The following is a 6786-nucleotide window of genomic DNA, read 5'->3' on the forward strand; positions in this document are numbered from 1 at the left end:
TCCTTTACCGGTCTCCCAGATTTGCATTTTGACCCCTGGAAGGCACCTCAAAATCAGCTCAAAGTCGGCACTGTGCTTCTGCACTTTCTATGTTTTTATTTGAAAATTTTCACTATGTAAAATTTCTAGTTTCTAGTCTGACTTGGTCAAAGTCAAGATTCTCTATGTAATGGCACAAGTTACGAGGCTAGGTGATGTAGGCATGAATAAATGTATATCATAGGTTTTTTTTTATGTTTATTAGGCCTCATAAAAGAAGAAAACTCCTAATCAAACTCTTCATGAGGTGTTTGAGTTGCACCTTCTCACTCTCACCTGTTGGTTGAGAGAATCTTGGAGTCAGTTCCTCCACCAAGGAATTCGACTCCTGAAGGTGGGAAAGTGGTCTAGGAGAGTCTATAAATACTATTTCACTTTAGGAGAAGAGTGTTGAACTTTTTGTGAAGGACGCTTGCATTGTAATCATCTTTCAGCTAATACAAATATATGTTGTAGCTATTTTCAAGGAACTCTAGCCCAGTGAGTTCATGGTTCTTGTACTTCATTCTTTTTGTTTTCTCATGGTCTAAACATATTTATCTACATTATATCTCTTCTTTCTATGAATGCCTTGTGATAAAATACTCAGAATTCTTGTTTTTCAAGCTTTGTTATCTAGTTTTCATGGTTATGTGCTTTGTCTTCCTAAGCTAATGAAATCATGTTTATTTATGCTCATGAGCTTCTTCCACACTATATCCTCTATACTACACTGAAAAATACCCAAATTACACCATGGATTCTGATATCTAGCTCCTTCTTATGTTTGCTCCTGCATTCCCACAACCTAGACCTACTTGTGGCTCCAAACCCTACGTTCACCAAATCCTTAAAAAACGAATTTTTCACAAACAAATGCACATATCTAGCCTAAAATTCATTTGCTTTAAAGTCATATCACTGATAAGAGACTTAGATAGATCCCTCTCATGCTCAGTGGGGCTAGCTACTGAGCTGAAGTGGTTTGAGGCTACCCTTGTCGATTTCCTTTTCAGCCTGGGAGATTGTAAGGACTAACATTTTTGGCGAATCCCCATAATTGTGGTGCTAGAGTCTGCCTCCTAGCAGTGTGCACTCACTTGACTAGTTCTGTTATCTCATTAACTCTACTTTCCATCATTTTGATCTAGAACCTCTTGACAAAAAACTGTTACAACAACGGAAGGCCCAACATGAATCGCCTATGGATTTTTGGCAGCGCTTCCATGATTTGCAGTTTGAAGCTCCAAAAAGCCAAATGAAATTTCCATATCTTTGGAACAAATACGAATATTGTCTTAACAAATCAGTCAATCCCAAGAAGAAGTTCAAGATCAAGCCAAGCTTGGCATACTTTGGTGATGGAGTTGTGTAATCACAGACGAACACGGTCGTTGTCACCAGTGATTTTCCACCATCCCCTCATCAAACAGCTCCACGATCGCAAAATGATTTGGGAGAGCATGCACACACATATGTCCAACCGTCATATCCTCCCAACATTGCTCATTCCAATTTTTGTGCAAGCTTGGTTGCGAACCCATTGGGTTCTCACATGTATTTTGTACCTAAATCTCCATCTTCGTACTCCGATGATCCTCTAGATGACATTATCTTGTGTTCTTCCATTCCGGAATCTACACTTGTTGTGAACGAGGATCAAGACATCGATAGAGTTGGTGTTGCACAACCAAAATGTGTTGTCATTCATGAAGAGTGTGAATGGGATCTTGAACATCCATCGACAGCAAGGGACCATCCCTGTCTGTCCGTACCTCCTCCTTTTTTTCCTGACATCCTTGATGATCCTGTCATCCCTGATTTTTCATGTGTATCTTCGTCCACAGATGCACCCATTGTTGATCATTCGTAGGACACATTGTATTTCAATCCATAATCTGAAAACAGAGAGGACCAATCATTCATTAAAAATCCACTTGATTTTTCATCTGCTTTTTCCAGAAATGCATAGGGTGAACATCCTTGCTTCTCATCTACCCCTCTATGTGATTCATCAAATCATGAGGATGCTGAAAAACATCCTGAATTTTCTAATCTTGGTTGTTATGATCTCTCTACTTATTCATCTGATCACGATATTGATTCAACTATTGTTAATATGTCTAAGACATCAGTCTACGATGATCTCTCGGTCAACAAAGTCGAAACCCCCTAGACTGTTGAGGCACTTCAACTTGAGTTGATGGCTATGTCAGGCCCTCATTATCCTGAGGTTGGTTTCACTTCTGATCAGGAAATTGTTGAAACACCCGAGGCTCCTCATCACTCATCTGTATGTATTGAAGATCAATCTCACACACAGATTATGCTTCCGCCACTCAAACTACACGATCCCATCTCTCATGCATTGGAGGAATCTTACACAGCAAGCACACTTGTGCAACGTAAGTGGTCTACCTTTCAAATGTTTTCATGCATGTCACAGTCAAGAGAATGCATACACTTAACATCAGCACAACGCCATGGCAAGTCCACAGTGTGCATGTCATGTGCTTTCACTCACTTATGTTCTATGGACACTTTTAAACTTGGAGTGTGTTTGTCTTCATTGATATATCTTTCTTGTTTGTTGGTTCACAAAACTGTCTTGTTTGTGAACCATGCCTTCACCAACATGGGTCAACAAATGCGCCAATGGCTGCATTGGAAGTATCACTTCATGTGAGTAGACCCATGCACCGTTAGCTTAGGAGTAGGAATAGTGTTTTCTTTCAGTTTTTCTACTTACATGCATGTTTGCTTACTCACTTTGCATGTTTTTTTTTCCTGCTTGTTTTCTTAGGCATTTACTTCTGTTGTTTTCTTTGTTTTCTGGTTTGTTTACTTGTTTGTGTTCATAGGTTAGTTTTGGATAGATCGTGTGCGACTCTTGAATCAAGCAAGGAAAAGTAGAAGCGGACTTGTGTAGTTATCAATACTTGGTTTTTTGTCATCCTTGTTACACTAAAAAATGTCACCATGACTATTTGCAGTTAGTATGGCTCCATCCACTATCATACTATCCTCCTTGGAAAGTCTCATGCCTCTGCTCTTCATGTCAAACTCCAAGAAAGAGAGAAAAGTCATTTAAAGTCAATTATCTCTGGTATGCAGTTTCTCTTAGCCTTACCTGCATGTACGCAACCCAAGTTCACAATACCTGCGTACTTGTACGCTCTGTATGTAAAGGGGTGGGTACGTACCCCTGTAAAGGTCAAAAGGCGCGAGTTTCATCTTAAAAAAGTTACTTGTGGTCAAATCTAGAGCATTCTAGAAGATGGTTTGACGTGTATTGAGCGCCTCCAGATGGTTCATGCACCCAAAGAAAGAGGAACTTATCCCATGAAGAGGGGAGCTATCCCATTGAAAGAGGGGCTTATCCCATTCATGGTGGAACTAATTAACTTCCTCTAAAGCACTATAAATACAGGCATTGGGCCAGAGGGAGGGGAGGTTGAAAGCTGAACATTCCTAAGGGTAGATGCTGCTGGAATTAGGACTTCCTTGTAGAAGCTTGTGAGGAGAGATTCCCATCCTTTCTTGTTTCATTTGGAAGTGGGTGAGCTGATCAGAGTAAAGGAGAACTCTTGTTGGACCCTGGGAGGGACCTGCACAACACCAAGGCTCAGGTTGTAATGGTTTCTTTTGTTTCCTATTAATACAAATAAGTCCATTCTTCTCAACAATTTGTTATTTATGAGTTGTTTCATATACTCCTTGGTCTATATGTTAAATATGTTTTATTTTATGATATTTTCAGGTGCTATTTAATCGTTTGATTGTTAGTGAATGCAGGTTTCGAAGAGAAGGAGGAGCTCATCCGGATCAATGAGGCTGGACTACTACAACAGCGTTGGGTTACAGGTAGGATCTAAACACTTGATTACTCATATTGTAAATGCATATTTAGAGAAGGATTGCTCTTAATTGTCTTGTTTGTCACTAGAAAGCCTTAAGCTTCTAGGGAGGTTGGCTTTGTCCGCAAAGTTGACTCTTTCCGCATGACAAAATGGCGACCATACTGGGGAATCCATGAATGTGTTTGAGTTCTTTTTGATTTGATATTTTGATCTGAGAAAAGTCGATTGTTTTCTGGTTTTTGGCTGTCTGACTGTGTATTTGGGTGGATTAGCTTAGGGTTAAGTTAGATTTTCATTTTTCTTAGCTTTGCCAGCAGTACGCAGTCTCTGAGTTAGGCACAGTGCGTACTTGTACGCACTGCGGCTTTGTGCACAGAGCGTACCCGCACCTGTGTGAACAGATCACCTGCGTACCCCTGTCAAATTTGAGAAAATTTCAATTTTTTCCTTTTTGCTCTTTAGATTTTGTTTTCAATTTGTTTTTACTGCCCAGATCCATTGGTTTACTGTCAGAGATCTTCACCTGAACTTGTTCCGTTAGTGTCGAGGGTTTTAGTGGAATTCATAGAAGTTTCGCCCTAGGGTTGATTTTTGCATTGGTCTTGTAGTGACCTTGGCTTTAGGAGCTGTAAAAACCTTGGATATCCCTGGTCTTTTCAGTCTTCTTAGAGGTCAGACCTTTCATAAAATCCGACTTTGTGAGAAACCTACCTTTGTGTTCTCTCTGTGCGAATTTCGAAAAAGTTTGTTGATTAAAGCTTTGAATTTCATTCTTGAGAAAAAGAACAAAAAGATTTCAATTTTGTTTTTGATTAGTTTATGATTCTGCATGAACTGATCTTTAGTTGCATTTTGACTGAGTAAAACATCCAGGAATTATCTTTGTAGGCTTTTGTCCTCATTAGTTTTGCTTTTAGGTAAATTTCCCTTTGATTTGCTTTTAGGTGAATTTGATTTGATTTTCTTAGATTTGTTAAATTTGGTTTTTGATAAGTAGTTTTACATGCTTCCTTAATATAGGAAAAATACAAAAATTCTTTTGGAAAAAGTTTGCTTTGGTAGCATTTGTAGTCTTTTGAAAGAGAAAGGAAATTTCGTGAAATAATTAGTGGTCATGAGTTGTATGCTTTGAAAAGATAAAGAGATTGTTTCTTTGATTGTCTTTGCCAAGAAAGTTGTTTTCTATAAATTTTGCATTCTCCAACTCTCTTAGCTAGGAGATTCATTGAAAAAGAAAAGTAGTGTAAATCATCTTAGGTGCATCTTTGTAGTGGTTGCGAGTCAAGTCTACACACCACCAGTTTCATCTCCACTACCTTTTGTCTTAAAGAAAAGCCATAAAATTAACGCTTAAAGTAAAATCAACTTAGTAATTTTTTATTTACTAGGGCTCTGAAACACCAATATAGATCAGGCTAGTGTCTTGGAGTAGGAGAGTAATAAACTCTCCAAGACAACAAAACCAAACAAGTAGCTTATCTTGTGATAGAATAAATCCAGCTGTTTCATTTATGCTCTGGGAAAGCTCCTCTTAAAGGAGAAGCACGAGACCGTGTCCGAACCAGTGAGGGGATCAATCCTCCTTCATTGGGAAAGACGCCAGATACGCACATACTACAAACGGTAAACCTCGGATTATTGTCGAGGAGCCTGGGGTCACTTGTCGGTAAACCTTGGATTATTGTCAAGGAGCCGGCAAGGGGATTGAGCTTGTTACTCTGCCCTTGCATGCTATCAGGTTGTAGACTGTTCCCCCAGGTATATTTGTTGTTGTTGGTAACCTTAGTGACCATTATCTTTAGGATTCTACCGAGGTGACGGTGGAGGGAAGATCCCATTGTACCTGGAGAAGACGTCGGCTAGACTCACTTGGATTTTCCGGGGGGTTCACTTCACTCGAGACGGTTAAAGTGGAGGAACTTGTGCCAGTCTATTCATTAAGCAGGTTTCCGGGGTAACTGTTCCACCCGCCACTTCTGTACTGAATCCGACGATGTTGGGCTTCATCTCCAACTAGCGTTTTCGGTCCGGAAGGCTACTGTTCGTGTTTGGTTTGACGCCCTAGATTCTTTAGGCGTGTGATTCAAATTTGTTTGGTTCTTTAGAGAATTTAGGCAGTTTGCTTTGAGATTTTACTTTGTTTGCGTGTGCAGTAGTTAGAAGTCTTTAACTGTGGCTGAATTACCGAGACAGTCCCCTGGATCTCGGGGCAAGTCTCCTGAAGTTGTAACCGTGGCCGATTTGTTGAGGAGGTCTCGTAGACTTCGAGGCCAACCTCCCGAAGAGGTTCCGAGTCATTACGAAGGTTTGAAAGTCCTTGTAACTCCTGAAGGCAGTAAAGTAGGGTCACCTGAAGAAGGAGAGTCTTCCTTGGTAGTTCATCCGGATTACCAAAGTCTAGAAACAGGTTACAATCCTGAAGCTGTTACAGTTTCCGAGCTTGCTGGTAGTTTTTCATCTACTAGTGATATAGGTGAGGAACCTGAAATATCTGAACCTGTTACTCCGACTTCTAGTGCTCCAGATTCACCTAGGGTAGAAAGAGTCATCACCGAAAATCTTCCTTCTGGTTTGATAGCTATTGAAGAACTTGCTCCAGAAGAAGATATAGGTGTCCCTATCCCTGAACATCAACCTACTATTGATCTAAGGGAGCGTGAATCCATTTTTTACAGTCCTCCTAGAAGTACTACTTGGTATCTTTCGTTAACTAATTATTTAGACAACTCAGGGTCAAGTTTTTCTCCACCTCGTACTCCTTTTCCACCTGGAGGTATTTATACTCCTGTAAATATGTCTGGTCAATCGTCCATGTTCACTTAATTGCCTGAATCATTTTTGTACAGTGGTCCTTCTGTTCCCACTGGGTATCAGTCACTTACTGGTACTTTTGCGGGAGCATCTCCTC

This window comes from Pinus tabuliformis, chromosome 4_1 (genome assembly GCF_031772625.1).
Source record: "Pinus tabuliformis cultivar Carrire ecotype Pingquan chromosome 4_1, CPIR1, whole genome shotgun sequence".
In the NCBI taxonomy this organism is placed as follows: Eukaryota; Viridiplantae; Streptophyta; class Pinopsida; order Pinales; family Pinaceae; genus Pinus; species Pinus tabuliformis.